The 20,219-nt window shown below is 39.8% G+C and overlaps 1 long non-coding RNA gene across 2 annotated transcripts in view; it reads right to left on the bottom strand.

Annotated features, from left to right (window-relative positions):
* Positions 1-20,219, bottom strand: part of LOC114025651 — a 72,725-nt gene that overhangs the window by 44,193 nt on the left and 8,313 nt on the right. The window contains exon 5 of one of the 2 annotated variants that reach the window (XR_003567055.1): positions 13,848-13,996. This is a non-coding gene — a long non-coding RNA (uncharacterized LOC114025651). Of the gene's footprint in view, positions 1-13,836; positions 13,997-20,219 lie in introns of both variants that reach the window. The other variant, XR_003567054.1, reaches the window with a different exon arrangement.

Consider the following 20,219-nt stretch of genomic DNA (forward strand, 5'->3'; position numbering starts at 1 on the left):
GGGTAAATATCTCAAATAAAAGTGGGAAGAAAAAACTTTGACCATGAAGCGGAAGAGGGGGAAGATGAGAGGGAATGAATGAATCTTACTCTCATTGGATTTGGCTTAAAGAGGGAATAACATACACACTCAATTGAGTGTGGAAATCTATCTTACCCTACAGGAAAATAGGGGGGGAAGGGGACAAGAGAGCAAGAGGATGATAGAAGGGAGGGCAGATTTGGGGAGGGGGTAATCAGAAGCAAACACTTCTGAAAAGGGACAGGGTCAAAAGGGAGAATAGAATAAATGGGGGGTGGGATAGGATTAAGGGAAATATACTTAGGTTTTTACAACATGACTACTGTGGAAGTGTTTTGCATGACTACAGATGTATAATCTGTATCGAGTTGCTTGCCTTCTCAATGAGGGTGGTTGGGGAAGGAGGAAGGGAGAGAATTTGGAACCCAAAGTTTTAAAAAAAAAAATTAAAATTGTTTTTACACGCAACTGGGAAATAAGATGTTCAGGCAATGGGGTATAGAAATCTATCCTGCCCTACAGGAAAATAGAAGGGGAAGGAGATAAGAGGGGTGGGGTGGTGATAGAAGGGAGGGTAGATCAGAGGAAGGGGTATTCAGAATGCATGCTGTCTTGGGATGGGGGAAGGGAGAGATGGGAAGAAAATTTGGGGCTCAAAATCACGTGGAAGTGAATGTTGTGTATTTTTTATGTTAATCTCTTTTAAGAGAAATCCTAGACATATCTAAGCTTATATACTCTTCTCTGGGCTTTGGTGACTTTCCTCTTTCCCTCCTACCCATTATCTTTCTTTTTTTCTGATCAGTAAAGACAAGTTTAACATTCATTTTTTTTAATCTCTCCCTTTCCAGCCCCTCATCACCTATAGAGAAAGCAAGTATTATGATATCCATTCCATATCTCATTATTTTTCCCTGCAAAATGAACTCTCCTCCAGATTTCTTCTTCTTTTTTTTTTAATCAACTCTGCCACAATTTTTCTGGCCTCCTAACTTCATAGGCATAATCTCACCCTCCTTCACTGTATGTTCAGTCAGTTACCAAATCTAGTCTTTTCTACCTTTACAACATGTTTCATACCCAATCACTCTTTACTCCCAAAGCTAGCATCTTAGTTCACCTCTTGCCTAGATTGCTGCAATAGCCTCTAAACTGGTTTCCCACCCTCAAGTCTCTCCCATTTCAATCCACACTCCTCACTGCTTCCAAAGTGAGTTTCTTTAAGCACAATCTTACTATGATGCTCTCTTACTCATTAAGTGGTTTCCTATGATCTCCAGGATCACATACTGGGTACCTCTAAAGTCTTAGTGCAATTGTAAGCTTTAGTAGCTTATATTAATTATATTAATACATCAATACATAATTAATTATATTAATACATAATGGCACAATACATATAATTATATTAATTAATTTGATAGCTTAAATTAAGCTTTAATAGCTTAATTCTGCACTAAGATTTTTGGAACACCCTGTATAAATTGCTGTTTAATTTGTAACACCACTTTCTCTCAGAATTGGGGTGCTTTCCCTAAAGGACAGGAAGATATGATTATTGCTACATTCAGAGAACTCTGAGTTTCCATAAACCAGTATGAGTATGGAAAAAATTTCTTGAGTTCATTGGACAATTTCATGAGAGCTGGTCCAGAGGGGAAAATATGTTTTGAATGGTGGACAGGAGATTTTTCTGGAGCCACAAACACGTAGGGAGACAGCCAGTGGTATGTTGGAGCCAGCCAGTAGCAGGTCAAGCTGATTCTTAAATTTTCAATGTGAGCATTTACACCTTAGAAATTTAGAAATACAAACACTACGAAGTAAGGCTTGACTTAATGTTTTGTTGATTTCTAGATTCAGGAAAGTGATAGAGAAAATGCAGATTAAATTTAAAAGTGTGTTATTCCTACACTAAAAAATAAAAAAATTATTTTTTAATTTGGAGAGGCAATTTTTAGACATTTATCAGCACACTCTCCAAGGCAGATCCCAACATATTCCTTGATTTCCAGTACTTGACACTTAGACTAAAACTGGCTAAAACCAGACTGGTTGGTCGAGCAGAGATCTTATCTCAATCCTAGTGAACAAGCTCTTTTGCTCTAATGTTTTATCTGGTCTAATCTTATGTGGAAAGCTTCCCCACTCCTCTTTATATTTTACTTTGATAAAGTAAATAAATACTAGCTATTCCAGATTGTTTTTGTGTAACCAGCTTTTGGTGGGAAGGAACTGAACTGCTGTGATCAGGAAAAGTGGTTTTTATCCTGGGCCCTAAAGCATAATACCCTTAGGCTACAGATATTTGAGATATTTGTGGAAAGATATAATTCTAGCCCAATACTCCCTCTTGGAGATAGCCTGGGGAAGGAGCAATTGCCTCTGCCTCACTTTTGCCCCAGGCTACAAGTGGTTTAGATAAGACCCTCCTCCTACTCTATTTAAGTTTTTTCTTTTGGAGATAGAATTAGCCATATCCCAGGACAGATGTCTATCCAAGTCACACTTGAGCTAGACATTTATATTACAGCTAAGAACTACAAATATAACTTTACATGTAAGAACTTGTCCACAGGAATATCTTTATATTAATAATTCCTGGTAGTTTCTAATGAAACAATTTTTTTCCCTCTCTAATCTTTGAAATTTTAGCCATGGTTTTGATGTTATGCTGTGTTTTATTTTAGGCATTATTGCTGTTGAATGATTTCAGTTGTGTCTGACTCTCCATGACCCCATTTGAGGTTTTCTTGGCAAACATATTGGAGTGATTTGCCATTTTCTTCTCCAACTCATTTTACGACAACGAAACTGAGACAAACAGGGTTAAGTGGCTTGCCCAGGATCACACAGCTAGTAAGTGACTGAGACCACATTTGAACTCAGGTCCTCCTACTCCATGGCAGTCACTCTATAGAAGTCAAATGGGTCTTATCTCTGTTCTTTACGTGTAGCAGCTGAAGTTCTTCATAAACAGCACTCTATCTCATCTCCACATCTTTGCACTGGCTGTCCCTCATGACTACAATGCACTCACACCTCACCTCTGCTTCATGTCTCTTTCTTCCTTCAAGACACAGCTCAAGATAAGAAATGATGAGCTTGGCCGAGATGGCAGAGTGAAAGCAGTGACTTGCTTAAGCTCTCCCCCAAACCCCTCCAAATACCTGTAAAAAATAGCTCTAAACAAATTTTAGAGCAGCAGAACCCACAAAAAGACAGAGTGAAACAAATTTCCAGCCCAAGACAGCCTGGATGGTTGATTGGAAAGGTTTATTGTGCTGGGCTGGAAGAGGAGCACAGTTCAGTGTGGGCCCTGTAGGAAAAGAACAGGCTTCAGTAAACCTAGAGCAGGCCTCAGAGGACTGAACCAAGGGGAGCTGTGGTGGTTTCCAGACTTCTCAACCCATAAACACCAAAGACAACTTAGAAGGTCAGTAGGAAAGGTCTGTCTGACCATAGTGAGAAAGGAGCTTGATTCAGCCCCAGTCCTGGCGCAGCGGTGTTGCAGCTGCTTCTAGAGCTCACAGCTAACAGACAGGGAGAACTGAATGGCTGATTAGAGGGGGATTGCAGGGAATCTCTTTGCTGGTGCTGAAGCAGGATTCTCTTGCTTTGCCTGTGTTTGGATGTGGGTCACAGTTCTGGGTGGCAGTCCTGGGGCAAGGAGGAGCACTGGCATGGTGGAGCTTTTTGTGGCAGTGGAGAGGGAATTCTCCTCACAGTTCCAAGGCAGAAAAGAGTTCTTGTGGTCATTTATTAGACCAGAGCACAGACCAGGAAAGGAGTAAACACCTCGCCCTTGATTGTACCACCTTGGAAGAACTGAAAATTTACAGGTCTCTAGAATTATCTCTGAAAACAGCTGCATAAATCCCCCAAAGTTTGGGACAGCACATTCTCCACAATGGAAGCAGACGTCTACCTTAACAAAGAGTTTAAAAGTCAAGTAATTGGCTGGAATCATGAGCAAACAATGCAAAAAAGTCAGACCATATAATATTACTTTGGTGACAAAAAAGATCAAAACATACAACCACAAGAAGGCAACAAAGTCAAAGCTCTCCAAAGTCCAAAACCTCCAAGAAAAATATGAATCAGTCCCAGGCCATGGAAGAGCTCAAAAAGGATTTTGAGAAGCAAGTAAGAGAAGTAGAGGAAAAACTGGGATGCTGTCTTGGGGAGGGGGGAGGGGAGGAAGGTGAAGAAAAATAAAACTCAAAAGCTTAAGGAAGTGAATGTTGAAAAGTAAAAATAAATTAATTTAAAAATTAAAAAAAAGAAAAGAAGAGGTAAAACCATGAAAATGCAGTGTTCATCACCAAGGGAAAGGATGGTTAGTTTTCTTTTCTATTTTACTTACATATATGTAGAGCAATGTTTAGAATATTGTTCTTATCAGCTGGATTTTTGAAATTCAAATGTTTCCTAATAAGATAAATGTTCAGGTCATTGTTAGGGAATTTGTGGCTGCTTGGCAAGTAAGACCAGAGCAGCTAGGTGGGGCAGTGGTTAGAGTACCAAGCCAGGAAGAATCATCTTCCTGAGTTCAAATTCAGCCTCAGATACTTACTAAATGTATGACTCTGGGCAAGCCACTTAAACCTGTTTGCTTCAGTTTTCTCCTCTGTAAAATAAGCAGGAGAAGAAAATGGCAAACCACTCCGGTATCTTTGGCAGGAAAACCTCAAATGGGGTTACAAACAGTTGGACATGATTGAAAATGACTCAAGTAAGACAATGTGGTAGGGACCAGCTAATATTTAGTTATATGGCTGAGGTATGAACGATGTGGTTTCTCCTTCATTCTCAAAGAAAACCATGACATCAGGAAGATGATGACATGACTTGCAAATGAACTGGATTTGAGTGAGGGAGGGCTGTGCAAAGTCACCAGTCTCACTTTCTCCTCCAGAGTCAACTGGGCCCAGTGGTGCAGTGGGGGACCTTGGACTTTTCAAGCTAAGGCCTTTCCCAGTTCTCACTTTTAGTGAGGCCATTACCATTCAGTGAATAGGCCTGTTTGTGAGCCAAGGGATGGCCTCTTTAATTAAAAAAAAAAAAAATCAAACTAGAAGAGGAAGGACCTCATCAGAGTTGCTGGCCAAAAGAGAAACAATTACTATTTACATTCATTCTGAGGCAGGAGGGCCCAAAAAATAACCATTAAGTGGCGCTTGGGCAGGGACCTATTGTTGTACAATCAATGATAGTGAATTGGGTTTAAGGCTTGGTCTTTAAGAAAGAAACCTAGTGAGTATGCTCCAAGATAACTCAGTAGGTTTCAGCTATCAAAATTTACCTTCTTTTGGTAAGGGCATACCCCATGTTGTTGGGAGGATGAGTCTGGTCTTTAGAAATTCTGTCTGCTTTGACCTTATCTCACTACCATGTACTCCATGTATTATTAATGCCTCCTCTCCTCTCCCCTCCCTTCCCCTCCCTTCCCCTCTCTTCCCTCCTATCCACCCCTCTCTTCAGTCTCATGCATTTACTTTCTCAATTTATCAGTGAAAAAATAGTTTTTGAGCATATGCCATATGCTTTAAAGAATAGAGAAATGTAAAAGATTTCTGTGTGGTGCAATGGATGGGGCACTGGATCTGATCCTGACAAGGAACCAATTCTGGGCCCCAGCCACGCAAACTGACTTTCAATCTCACTTTCAATCTATATCCTTCCCTTTCTTCTGAATTTTCCTATTTAAAGGAGGGAGGAACTAAACTGAAGTTAGAAAGTCTAGGTTCCAGCCCCAGCTGTGCCAATTACAGCTGCGCCGGTATGGAGAGACAAGTTGGCCTGAGCCTCAGTTTCTTCATCTGTAAAATGAGGATTAGACTAGATCTTCTGGCTACACACCTATGAGACTATGACTAGTTGAAAGAAGGTGCTGACTTGTAATCAGATTGTGTGGGATAGAGACCACCTACTCAAAATTTGAATCAGTCTTGACAAGAATTTGCAAAAAGGAAAGCTATTTTATTGGTTTTCTCAAGAAAGGGCACTCCTGTGTCGCCTAAGATGGCGCCAGCCAAAGAGTGCAAGAGTGCTTTCTTCAAAATAGGTTTATATATATACTAGCGCAATAGCTCACCCTAACCCCCTTCCCATTGGCCCATTGGGTGAGCCTCAGGGGCACAATCTATTCGTATGAATCTTCCCCAGCAACAAAGAGAACAAAGGAGTACAGAAATTGCAGCATGTTCCCCTTTTTGAGGCCCCATGGTTTCAACAGTCTTCTACACAAGGTCATATAGCTAGAGGATGAAATAAACAGGATACACTATAGTTCAGGAATTTCTGTTTACACAACTAAAGAAGTTGGGGAGGAGAGTCATGTCCTGAGGGGCCTTCACTGGTACTGGTACCCACGTACCACTCAAGGTGAAAAAATAATCTGAGAGTCATTGTATAACTGAGAGGCTCTAGATTGGGCATTAGAAGACCTGGATTCAGATCCCAGTACTTATAGCCAGGTGTTGCTGTTGTTCAGTTATTTCAGTCATGTTCAACTCTTCATGACCCCATGTGGGGTTTTCTTGGCAAATATACTGGAGTAGTTTGCCATTTCCTTCTCCAGTTCATTTTACAGATGAGGAAAATGAGTCAAACAGAATTAAGTGACTTGCCCAGGGTCATACAACTAGCAAGTGTTTGAGGCCAGATTTGAAATCATGAAAATGATTCTTCCTGACTTAAGGGCTATCACCCCATCTATGCCACCACCTAGCTGCCCAGATGCTATTATTAGTCCCATTTAATAGTTGAGGAAACTATCAGGTGACTTGACCAAGGTCACATAGCTAATAAGTGTCTGAGGTCAAATCTGAACTCAAGTCTTTCTGATTCCAGGCCCAGTGCTCTATAGTTGTAGTCACCAGCTACCATACTTACGTACCTTGGTAGATGGTGTTCATGAATTGTTGTAGATAAAAATTTCATCATTCTATGACCAGCCTACTGATGATGAACCTCTCTGAGGCTAGTCCTCATATGAAAGATATATAATCCATTGCAGGAACCATAATTGAAGTTTTCCAGGTTGGTAGGACCTGTTAGATTGTATCCATTCAAAAACCTAAGGCCAGCTCTATATCACAATGCGTTAGCAGAGTTACTATACCAATGGCCAAATCTTCTTCCCAGCATTCCAAGAACATATTTTCCCCCCACTGAGTAGCTAAAGTGAAAGAAGGGCAGAAACTATAACCATTGCCTCAGTTTTCTAGACATTGATTTCCAAAGTATGGGTAATAAGAAAAATGAATTGATGAAATGTTACTTCAAGAGTATCATTGAAAATTGGTGAAATGAGACTTATGCCTATAATATAGAAATGTTCAAAGATTTCCAAAAGATCAGATAGAGAGGCAGTAAAACATCTCAAGAAACCAAATATCTGTGCGAACACCCATAAAACTGAAGGGGCAAGCATGGTAAAGGGGATAAATGGAGGGAGAAATACAAGTAATAGTTATGTAGTGACATATTAAAGACCACACAGACAGATAGACATTCTTAACCTACCTTGCTAATAATTTTATCCTCAAGAAAATACAGAAAAAAATACTACAGGTGAGGGTCTGATATATTTAACATACATATTGAATAAGCAAAAAATATTTTAAGACAAAGAGACATTCCATAATGTCAAAGTGGTCAAAAGGTATGAACAACAGGAGACCAAGGTGGTGGAGTATAGCCAGTAACTCGGGTAACTTCCAACATTCACTCCAAACAACTTTAAAATAAGGCCTCAAATCAAATTCTGGAGTGGCAGAGCCAACAAAAGGTCAGAGTGCGACATTTTTCTGGCCTAAGACAACTTGGGAGGATGGCAGGAGAGGTCTATGACACTGGCGTGGAGGTCATCCCAGAGCACAGCACAGGCTGCAGGAGCACCAGAAGCAGACATCGGATGCCACTGTGACAGTAGCAACAGCAGCTTCAGGAGCTGTCGGCCCAGAGATGTTAAGGGGATCAGATAAATGGTCAGAAAGATATTATAGAGGACACTTTGCCGGCGCTGGGTGCAGGACCTTCATGCATTGATTATATGTCATTCCAGGTTGTAAATTCAGGGCAAAGAAGAACACTAGTGTTTGTGGCCTCATTGAAATAAGGTTCTTTCCATGATGAAGACCACAGCACAGGCCAGGAAAGACGGTGACCACACCTCTCATTGGCTCATATTACCTTGAAAGCACCGAAAACTTAGATGCCCAGTCTAGCTTGAAAAACAGTAGCACAAAAAACCTGAAGCTAGGGACAGTGCCCCCACCACCGTAGGAGCAGAACCCAACTTTAACATAAAGTTCAAAGACAAGAAATAGGCTAGGAAAATGAGCAAACAACAACAACAACAAACCTGATCATAAAAAGCTACTATGCTGACAAAGAAGACCAAGACACAAACTCAAAAGAAGGGAATGATGTTAAAATGCCTACAAGCAAAGCCTCAAAGAAAAATGTGAATTAGATACAGGCTCAACAAGAATTTCAAGAAGAGCTCAAAAAAAAGAGTTTAAAATGAAAATAATAGAGGTAGAGGAAAATTTGGGAGAAGAAATGAGATTTATGTGAGAAAAGTATGAAAAGAGAGTCAGCAACTTTGTAAAAGAGGCACCTAAAAAAAAAATACTGAAGAAAATAACATCTTAAAAAACAGAATTGGCCAAAATGGAAAAAGAGGCATAAAAATCTACTGAAGTGAAGAATTCATTATATAGCCAATTTGGCCAAATGGAAAAAAAGGAACAAAAATTTACTGAAGAAAAGAAATCCTCAAAATGTAGAACTGGACAAGTGGAAAAAGAGGTACAAATAATGCTCTTTGAAGAAAATAATATCTAGAAAATTAGAATTGGGCAAGTGGAAACTAATGACTCTATGAGACATCAAGAAACAAAATAAAGTCAGAAGAAAGAAAAATAGAAGAAAATGTGAAATATATCATTGGAAAAACAACTGACTTGAAAAACAGATCAAGGAGAGGAAATTTAAGTGCTATTAGACTACCAGAAAGCCATGATAAAAAAAAAAGAGAGCTTAGACATCATTTTTCAAGAAATTATCAAGGAAAACTGCCCTGATATCCTAGAACCTATTAAAAGAATATATCCATCACTTCCTGAAAGAAATTCCAAAATGAAAAGTCCCAGGAATGTTATAGCCAAATTCCAGAGTTCCCAGATCAAGGAGAAAACATTGTAAACAACCAGAAAGAAAAAATTCAAATATCATGGATCCATAATCAGGGATCACACAAGATTTAGCAACGTCCAAATTAAAGGACAAGAGGGCTTAGAATATGAAGGGATGATATCTAAAATTTTTTAATTAAGGGATGAGGGAGAAATACACTGGGAGAAAGAAGAGGGAGAGGTAAAATGGGGATGAATTATCTCACATAAAAGAAGGAAGAAAAAGCTTTTACTGTGGAAGAGAAGTGGGGGAGGTCAGGGGAAGTGATTGAACCTTACTCTCATCAGAATTGGCTCAAAGAGGGAATAATACACACATGCAATTGGGTATAGAAATCTATCTTACTCTACAGGGAAGTAGGACGAGAAGGGGATAAGAGAAGGGGAGCGTTCTTAGAAGGGAGAGCAGATTGGAGGAGGAGGTAGAAGAAAAATGCTTTTGAGGAGGGACAGGGTGAAAAGAGAGAGAGAATAGAATAAATGGGGGAGGAATAGGATGGAGGGAAATACAGTTAGCAATAGTAACTGTGAAAAAAAAATTGAAGCAAGTTTCTCTGATAAAGGCCTTGTTTCTCAAATATATAGAGAACTGAATCAAATTTATAAAAATAAGGGCCATTCCCCAATGGATAAATGATCAAAAGATATGAACAGTTTTCACATAAAGTAATCAAAGCTATCTATAGCCAAATGAAAAAATACTCTAACTCACTACTGATTGGAAAAATGCAAATTAAAACAATTCTGTGGTACAACCTCATACCTATTAGGTTGGCTAATAGGACAGAGAAGTTGAAAGACAAATGTTGGAGGGAATGTGGGGAAAAAAAGACATTAATGCTGTGTTGGTGGAGTTGTGAACTGATTCAACCATTCTGTAGAGCAATTTGGAACTATGCCCAAAGGGCTATAAAACTATTATACCCTTTGACCTAGCAATACCATTACTAGGTCTGTATCCCCAAAGAGATAAAAAACAAAAAGGAAAAAGGACCTATATGTACAAAAATATTTATAGCAGCTCATTTCTGGGGGCAAAGAATTAGAAATTGAGGGGATGCCCATCAATTGGGGAATAACTGAACAAGTTGTGGTATGTGATTATGATGGAATACTATTGTCCTATAAGAAATGATGACCAGGATGCTCTCAAAAAACCAAGAAAGACTTGAATGGCTGATGCAAAGTGAAATGTACTGTGTAAAAAGTAATAGCAATATCGTAAGATGATCAGCTGTGAATGACTTAGCTATTCTCAGCAATACAATGAACCAAGACAACTTGAAGGACTTATGATGAAAAATGCTATCCATCACCCGACAAAGAACTCACGGTGTCTGAATACAGATTGAAGCATACTTTTTTTTACTTTCTTTATTTTTCTTGAGTTTTTTTTTGTCTACGTTTTCTTTCACAATATGACTATTATGGATATGGTTGCATGACTACACATATTTAACCTATATGGAATTGCTTGCCTTCTCAATGAGGGGGTGTGGTTAGGGAGGGAGAAGGGGAGAGAATTTGAATGGAAACTACTATCCACACCCAGGAAAAGAGCTATGGAGTCTGACCGCAGATTGAAACATACTATTTTCACCTTTTTGTTTTGTTTTTCTTTCTCTTCGTTTTCCCCTTTTGTTTTGATTCTTCTTTCACAGCTTGACTTATGCAGAAATGTATTTGATATAATTGTACATGTATCGCCTTTATCAGATTACTTGCGTCTTGGGGAGGGAAGAGTGTAAGGAGGGAAGTAGAAGAAATCTGGCCTCAGACACTTACTAGCTGTGTGACCCTGGGCAAGTCACTTACCCCTGTTTGCCTCAGTTTCCTCATTTGTAAAATGAGTCAGAGACAGAATGGCAAACTACTCCAGTATCTTTGCCAAGAAAACCTGAAATGGGGTCGTGAAAAGTCAGACATGACTGCAACGACTCAACAACGACAAAAAGCATCTGACAAAATTTCTTACCCCATACGTGTGGACAAGATATAAATGTAGGCTAAATGAGTGTACATTTAGGTAATTCAGATATAAATAAACAACTACCCCAAAATTAATGAATCAACATCAGCATGGAGGAAAAAAATCTCTATTGTAGTTTAATAGGAGCTCTCTTTCTGCTCATTTCTCTGCTCATTTTTATCAATGACTTAAATGAAGGCATATATAACACATTCACCAAATTTGCAAATTACTTGAAGCTGAAAGGGGTAGCCTATATGTTTTTAAAGAAATAAAATTTTAATTTCTTTTTATATCATTCCCATTTCTCTATGTATCACCTACTACAAGAAGCCTTTCCCAATCCCCATTAATGCTAGTGTTTTCCCTCTGTTGATTATCTCCAGTTTATCCTTCTTTGTATCTTGTTTGTACTAGTTTGTATATTGTCTTCCCCATCAGACCATTATTTGAGAGTAGAGACTACTCTTTGCCTTTCTTTATCTCCAATGCTTAGTACAGGACTTGGCACATAGTAGGCATGTCATAGATGCTTACTAGCTTGTTGACTTCACTTGTTCACTTACTTTTCTTTCTCTTTCCCCTTCCCTCCCAGAGAAGCCAGACCTTATAATAAAGAATTAAAGGCAGGCAGTTCAACAAAACCAATCAACATGTTGGAAAAGTTTGACATTACACAGTGTTCCACTTCCATAGTCCCCTACCACTACAGATAAATAGAAAAGTACCCTTTCATATATTTTCTTTGGAGTTATGCTTGTTTATTATAATTTAATAGCAGTTTGAATTATTTTATTGCTCTTTCCAATTATATTTTTGTTGTCATATTTTTTTCTGATTCTGCCTACTTCACAGTTCATGTAAGTCTTTCTATGCTTCTTTACATGTTCATCAAATCCATTATTTCTTTTTTAAAATTTAATTTTATTTTTAATTTATGGAATAAAACAAGCCTTTCCACAACATAGTATAATAAAAAAAGATTATTGCATATGAAACTGCAAATCTATTATGTAAAACTTGCTATTCCTTTTAAATATATAATTAAGTTATCAAGTAAATTTCTTTTTTATCATTTTTTTCTTCCTTCCTCCACCCCCCACCCTAGAAATCACATTAGACACAAATAGTTATATAGATTTAGATATAGATATAGATACAGATATAGATATAGACACACATATATATGTAATCATTCTATACATACTTCTATTTATCAGTTCTTTCTCTGGATGCAGATAGTGTCTTTCTTCATATAGTTAATCTGGGTATTTATAATAGTCCAAATGACTTATTCATTCAAAGTCATTCTTAAAACAATATTACTGGTACTATATACGATGTTCTCTTGGTTCTACTCACCTTGATCTTCATTATTTCGTGCAAGTTTTTCCATGTTTTTCTAAAATCATTGAGCTCATCATTTGTTATATCACTTCCATCACAATCACATACCACAAGTTGTTCAGCCTGTTCAGTATTATTCCATTACATACACATTCCATATCTTGTTTATCCAATCTCTAATCATAGGGCATCTTCTTTGTTTCCAGTTCTTTGCCACTCCAAGATGTGATATTACAAGCATTTTGTAGTATTGTTAATATCTTTTTTTAAAAAAAAATTTGTGGATCCTAAAGCAATCTTAACAGGCTAGAAAAATGGTCCCTATCTAATAAGATAAAATTTAACAGAGATAAATATAAAGTCATGGTCCCATTGAATCTAGAGTTATCTTGTACTTAGTTTCAAAAATTCAACATCCCCCATGGACACAATGATAAACAGAAGTACCTGTTTTAGTGGACTATGAGGCAACAGTGTGATGTGACAGTCAAAAAACACTAAATAGACTTTAGATGGCAGTCACAGAAATAAAGTGTACAGAATAAGGGAGCTTCTAGTCCTGCTGTACTCTGATCATATTTGGATCATTCCCTTAATTGCTGGATACCACATTTGAGAAAGCACATTGACAAACTGGGACATTCAGAGGAGGGCAACAAGAATTAGGAATGTTGTCCTTGGAGAAGAAAAAATTTAGAGGGGAATGTCGCAACTGTCTCCAAATATTTGAAGGTTTTTCATGTGGAGGAGGGATTAAACTTGTTCAGTTTGGCCTCAGAGGGCTGGTGATAGGACTGATGGGTAAAAGTGATAGGGAGTCATGTTGCAATTCAATGTAATGAAAATTTTCCTAAGAGAACTATCCCCAAGTGGGATGGGATGCTTGGGAAAGTAATGAATTTCCTCTCAATGGAGATATTCAAGCAAAGTCTGGAAGTCTATTTGTCAGGAATGTTGCAGAAGAGATTTCTGTTCATATCTGAGCAAAGGCACAGATCTTAGAGATTAGATCAAGACTCAAGTCCCTTCCTAATCTGAGATTCTATGATTCTGGACCTGTACTTTCTTTCTATGGTTCTCTCTGTGGAGGAGATAAACTTTTGGTTTATAACTACCTTTTTTTTTTTTTTCCTGAGGGAGGAATCCTCACCCAGTAGTTACAGGGTGATTATTTTGAATTGGACAATTTGCAAATTTCTGGTGAGTTCCACAGTACCACAGGCAAAACAAACAAAAACATAACACTAATAAAAGAAACAAACAAAAAACTACTAGTTACGTATATGGCCTCACTTCCTACTCACGCAGTCCTCGATTCCATTGCTCTGCTGAAACTGATCTCTTCAAGGTTACCAGTGATCTCACAATTACTAAACCCGATGGTATCTTCTCAGTCCTCATCATCCTCCTTCAGCTCCCATACTGCTGACCACTCTCTCCTCCTGGGTACTCACTTTCAGAGTTGAAAACCAAAATGTCAATAATATTATTCTCTCCGTTTCTCGTCCCATCTGTTTGATTCTTTCTCATTCTCATTTAAGGAATTATTTGTCCCTGTCCCCTAAGGTTCTGCTCCAAGCTCTCCACTCTTCTCTCAGCTCCCACTATTGATGATTTCGTGAGTTCCCACAAGTTCTATCAACAAGTAACTCCCATATCTACACATTCCATCTCCCATATCTAATCTCTTTTCTGAACTCTAGGTTCACCATTATCAACTGCCTCTAACAAAAATCTGTCACAGGCATTTCAAATGTAATGTGCTCAAAATAGAACTTATCTTTCCTTCTAAAACTGCCCATTCTTTAAATTTCCCCTAGTTTTGTTGAGGATATGACTATCCTTGCAGTCACTAAGGTTCACAAGTTCAGTTACCCTTGACCCTTCCCTCTCCTTTCACATCCAATCCCTTGCCATGTCTTAACAGTTCTACTTCTATGACGTATCTCATATCTGTCCCCTTCACTCCATTCCCACAGCCACCAGATTAGCTCAGGTTCTCACCACCTTTCATATGGACTTCCTAATTGGACTCCTGGCTTCCACTGCCCCCCTTTGCCAACTTCCGTGAAGCTGCAGTTAACCTAGCCTTTGAGCATGTCCAGTATGTCTAATATGGAGCTTGGTGCATCCCCACCACATGGGAGGGAGTAGCTTCTTTCATTGGCTGCCTGCACCTCTAAAGCTGTTGAGATCATGCTTGTCTCTCTCTTTCTGCCCTTTTTTAGGCTCTTCTTCTAGCTGTTTTGACCAACATGGATGTCATGAACTGAACTGTTGAAAGGGGAAGGATCCTTTTCTTCTGGTTTCCCTTTTTCACCTGGAAATAGATCCAAAAGTGTTTGTTTCTGCTTTGTATTATTTGTCCTCAGTTTTAGGTGCTAGGGGTGACTACACAGGATGGGATAAGGCGGGTGGTGTTTGACCTTGGTGATCTTGGAGCCTGAAGCCAGGGCGCTTGGGGCTCAAACCTCAAAGGAGCTTTGGACTTGGAACTGGGACTGGGCTCTATGGGAAATGAGCTAAATTATAAACCTAATCCCCTTCCCCTCCCCAGAGACTGCGGTGGTACATGAGGGAGCAGGACTACGCCTCCCACATTTTAGGGGGAGAGTGTTTGGATATTTGTGATTATGCCTTCTGCAGTGAATATTTCTTAGTAAAAACTCCACAGTATTACACTGGCAAAATAATTGTCCTAAAGTACAAAGTTTACCAAGTCACCTTCTGATCCATTAGGGGGTTTTCTATAGTCTCCAGGATACAATACAGACTCTTTGCATTGCCCTTTAGCATTTTTGAGTCTTAATCCAGTTCTACTTTTCTAGGCTTCCTTCATATTATTTATTCATCTTTATACATTCTAAGTCCTGGAAAAATAGGTCTATTTACTGTCCCTCAAATCTAACATTCCATCTCCTATCTTTGCCTTTGCACGGGCTAGAATTTACTTCTTTCTCATTTCTGAATCCTAGAAGCCTTAACTTCTGTCAAGGCTCAGGTCATGTACCTCTTCACATGGAAAGCCTATCCTGACTCCCCTAGTTGGTAGCTGTACCTTTGCATTGGTAGAGGACATGGATGTTTTCAAGGCTTCCAGTCTACAGTTTGGTAAAAATGTATCCAGTAAAGACCTTGCTTACAAAACAGGCAAATTTGATTCAAGGAAACATTGTACAATTGTGTGTTGTGGTGAGTGGCCATCAAGATTACTCAGTTATTAGAGAATCTGTACCTGGTAATGAGAACCCCTCATCAAGTACTATTGATTGGGTAATAGGGCCAGAGAGTGCCTACTAATTGTAAAGAGGAAACATTGGAAGAACTTTTTGAAATGTCATGTACTTCTTGGGGAAATGTAAGTTATTAAGAAAGCTTACAGGAAAGAAGATTACACAGCAACGGCTTTGGGTATATTCTGTAAGGATAATGGGGCCTTCCCAGCTCCCTAGAGAGATACTTAGCAAACAGAATACTTCAAAATTAATCCCTAAATCTTCTGTTGCTATCTAAGATCCGCTAAGCCAGTTTGAATCCTTTATGGTGAGACGAGGATGGATTGCCGATGAAGTAAAAGACTTGCTGGGGGTGTTGGGAATGGGGGTTATGGGAAGAAGGCAGAGAAATGCCATCCTGCACAGCCATTGGACGAGGGCCAATGGCAGCAAGGGCTGCAGCTGTGGACCCAGCTATCAGTCAAACAGTACATCCAAAATGGGCTGTTCATTTTCAGAGTAGCATTGCTTACTTCCCTTTGGAGAAACCCTTTGAGTCCTGGCTGAGGCATGCTTCAGAGGTGATATACATATTGCAGGAAATGGATGCATAGAAATAAGAGGCTCCTAAAGAAGCTCAGGGGACCTGTCTGTAATGCTGTACGTACCCTCAAAATACAGTGCTGTAAAGTCATAGTACCCACGTCTGTGCTGGTACTGAGAGCCCGGAGGACAGCTAGTCAAATCCATAAAAATTAAGGACTCTGTGGGACAAGCATTGTGCTAAGCAAGGAAGATACAGAAACTAATCAAAATGTTTATGTTCTATAGGTGGACAATGAGAGAGAGAGAGAGAGAGAGAGAGAGGTAGATAGAAAGAGAGATAGAAAGACAGGAAGATAGACAAGTAGACACAGATGGAGAGACAAATAGAAATATAGAGAGAAATATAGGTAGATAGAAAGACAGAGAGATAGAAGAAAGAGATAGAAAGAGAGAGATAGGTAGATAGACAAAAAGTTAGAAAGACAGAAAGATAGATAGGTAGACAGACAAATAGATGAATAGAAATAAAAGACAGATAGATAAAAATCCAAGGTAATTATAAGAGGGTGAGGTTCCTAGGAGAGAGAAAGGGCTCTGCCTTTGTTTTAAGTTTGGAAAGTCTGCTTCAGAGAAAAATAATCAAAAGGGCAGTGACCTCAGAGTGAGTGACTAAGCTGTTCTGGTCTTGCCCAAATACATCCAGGGGATGTTATACAAAGAAATGCTTAAGGCTGTATTCACAATGGTAATAGGCTCCAAGGTGGAGACAAAGCTGATAGACAGAGAGAGACTATTCAGAAGCAATACAAGTTGGCTTTGTGTGGTCCCAAGGAACTTCCTCAGGTCTGGGCCACCAAGACCAAAAAAGACGCTGACTCAGATCAACCAAACTGGACTAAAGAAACTCAAGTCAGGCAGAGCAGTGAATAAACCCACTCCCAGAGGAGCAAAGAGGTTTGGAAGTAGAGGTCAGGGTTGGATGTTTCTAGAATAGCAACCAAGAGAGTGCAATGAAACAGGCCAAATTATTTTGCTTCAGTTGTAGGCAAAATAGACACACTCATTGCAGGGTGCTCTCAAGCAAGAAGGGGGACCCTTGAGTTGTGATATGAAGGAAGATAGGGATCTTAAGGATACATGAGAAGGAAATGCATTCCAGACATGGGAGCCCAGTCTCTGAACATCTGCCAATCCAGGCCTCCTGTGCATCAGTTTAGAGGAAGGTCCAAGGCAGTGCCAGTAGAGTGCATCACAGAAGCACTGAGCCCTCCACATCAGAGTTGGACCCAGCGAAAATCAATTTTATAGGTTCTCAAGTGCCTAGTAGAAGGATTGTCTGAGGAAGAAACCATCACAAGAGGCCACTTCCACACATTACAGGATGCCACGATCTCAGAAAAGTAACAATTGCAGGTGACCCAAAAGAAAGGGCAGGGAATGTTTTGGTTTTGGTTCTGCATCCCTAGTCCCTGGGGTATAGTAAGTGCTTACTTAATACTTGCTAGAAGAGCGAATGTGTATTTAAGTATACACACAAGTATATGTGTATATATACATGCATATATGCATATATGCATGTGTGTCTATATACACACACAAACATCTAGTTCTCACTTTCCATATATTGGCATTACTTAATTTGACTCCGCTGGAGGAGGTACAGCCTGTCTCTGTCTCCTATGGAGGACAGCCCCTGCGGCAGCAACATGGGAGCAGCCTGAGGCAGAGGTCCACTACTCTGGTTCTGATGGGAAAGGGGGAAGGCAGAAACAGGCAGTGACACCCCTCTGGTTGTGGGGCCTCAGGCATTGAAGAAGCTTAGGCTGGGGGATGGGGGTGGGGGCATAGAGTCCAAAAGGCATGACTGGAGAAGGAAGTCTGTGGCATGATCCACTTACCCGAAAGCAAGAACTGTGTATATGTATATGTATGTCTGTGCATATATATATATATATATGTGTGTGTGTGTGTGTGTGTGTGTGTGTGTGTGTGTGTGTGTGTGCACGCACATATACATGCAGAGACATGTCCATGTGAATGTATATATGTGTGTACACACATATACACACACACAGCTTGGAGTATTGGACTTAGATTCAGGAAGGAAGTCTTAAATTCAAATCCTGCCTCAAACACTTGTTAATGGTGTGAAAATGGACAAGTCACTTGACCTATCTCAGATTCCATTTTCTTGTCTATGAAATGGAATAAGAGCATCTACCTCATAGGATTGTTGTGAGGATCAAATGAGATAACATGTAAAGTCTTGTGCAAACCTTAAAGCACTTTAAAAATGCTAGCTAATAGGAAGGAAGGAAGGAAAGAAGGAAGGAAGGAAGGAAGGAAGGAAGGAAGGAAGGAAGGAAGGAAGGAAGGAAGGAAGGAAGGAAGGAAGGAAGGAAGGGAGGGAGGAAGGAAGAGAAGGAGGAAGGAAGGAAGGGAGGGAGGAAGGGAGGAAGGAAGAGAAGGAGGAAGGAAGGAAGAGAGGAAGGAAGGGAGGAAAGGAGGAAGAAGGAAGGAAGAAAAAAATCTGTCATGTGTATAAGCAGTCTATAAAATATTACCAATAATTCTTTGCCTGATAAAAGTGACATAGAAAGTATCAAAAACACATATGCTCTGAAAGAGGCATGGTCATATGGTGGGAGTAATGGTTAGCAGGTAGACGGCCCTAAATATACACTGATATTATATAAATATTTTCAACCTCAGAACAATGAATCCAAAAATTTAGGTCAATGCTCTGTGGATAATGTATTAGAGAACGTGAGCAAGAACCATCCAGTTCCCATTCTTTGAATGCCCTGCCTTCTCAATGCCACCTTTCAAAATCTTTGTTTTCCTCCAAAACTCAATTCTTCCATGAAGCCTTTCCTGATGCCCTACACTCTTGCTCCTCAATCAACCTTTGCTATAATTATTTCTGCACATGTTATGTCTCTCTGCTCCACTCCACCTACCGCCTCCCAGTAGAAGGTAAGCTCCTTGAGGGCATGAACTATTTTATTTTCATCTTGGCAACCCCAGGGCCTTTGTACACAATAAGTGTTTGTTGAATGAAATTAAATTCACCTTCTGTGTGTGGAAGGTGAGATATGTCCATAGATCAAGGTATATGCTCCACTTGAAAGAGTCCAAAGCTCTCCAGTGGAGTGCTTAGAATATCACTCTTGTTGAAGTGGAGAGCCCTTCTTCTATCATTGTGTAGAGGTTGTCCTTCCCATATTGGGCACTGTTGGGATCATGTCCTTGCTGAATTCAGTGGAGGCCCTCTCAGGTTGCCCCAAGGCCCTTCCTGGATTTTAGTGGTCCCTTTACACACCACTGGACTGGGTGGAATGCATTTTTAAGTTTTACTAGGATATTTGAAGTAGCTCCGGATTCCTTGAGGTCTTAAAATGCCACTACTTTTCTACAACTCCCAACTTCCCTGCTACTCTCAAAGGCACCACCAACCTTCTCACCCACCTCACATACCCAGGCACTTGTCAAATCTTGTTTCTATCTTTGCATATCTCCTACCCTCTGCACTCACACAGCGCTCGCTACCTCTCACCTGGACTATTGAAATAGCCTTCTAACTTGTTTCCTGACTTGTCTCTCCCTCTTTCCCCCTCCAAATCATGTCCTACTCAGCTTCCAACATAATGTTTCCACAATGTGGGTCTGACAATTCCATACCTCTACTCAATGACTTCTCGTAGATCCCTATTGCCTCTGGCATCAAATATAATTTCCTCTGTTCAGTATAGAAATCTCTTCTTAACTTGACCCCTTCCTATGTTTCTAGTCTTCTTATAGTCCCATCAACAAACTTTTTGATCCAGCTACACTGACCTCCTTGGTGTCCCTTGCACAGGGCACTCCATCTCTCATCTTCTTGCCATTGCACTGGTAGTTCTCCATGCCTATAAT

This window comes from Vombatus ursinus, unplaced genomic scaffold, assembly GCF_900497805.2.
Source record: "Vombatus ursinus unplaced genomic scaffold, bare-nosed wombat genome assembly UNPS02014832.1, whole genome shotgun sequence".
In the NCBI taxonomy this organism is placed as follows: domain Eukaryota; kingdom Metazoa; phylum Chordata; class Mammalia; order Diprotodontia; family Vombatidae; genus Vombatus; species Vombatus ursinus.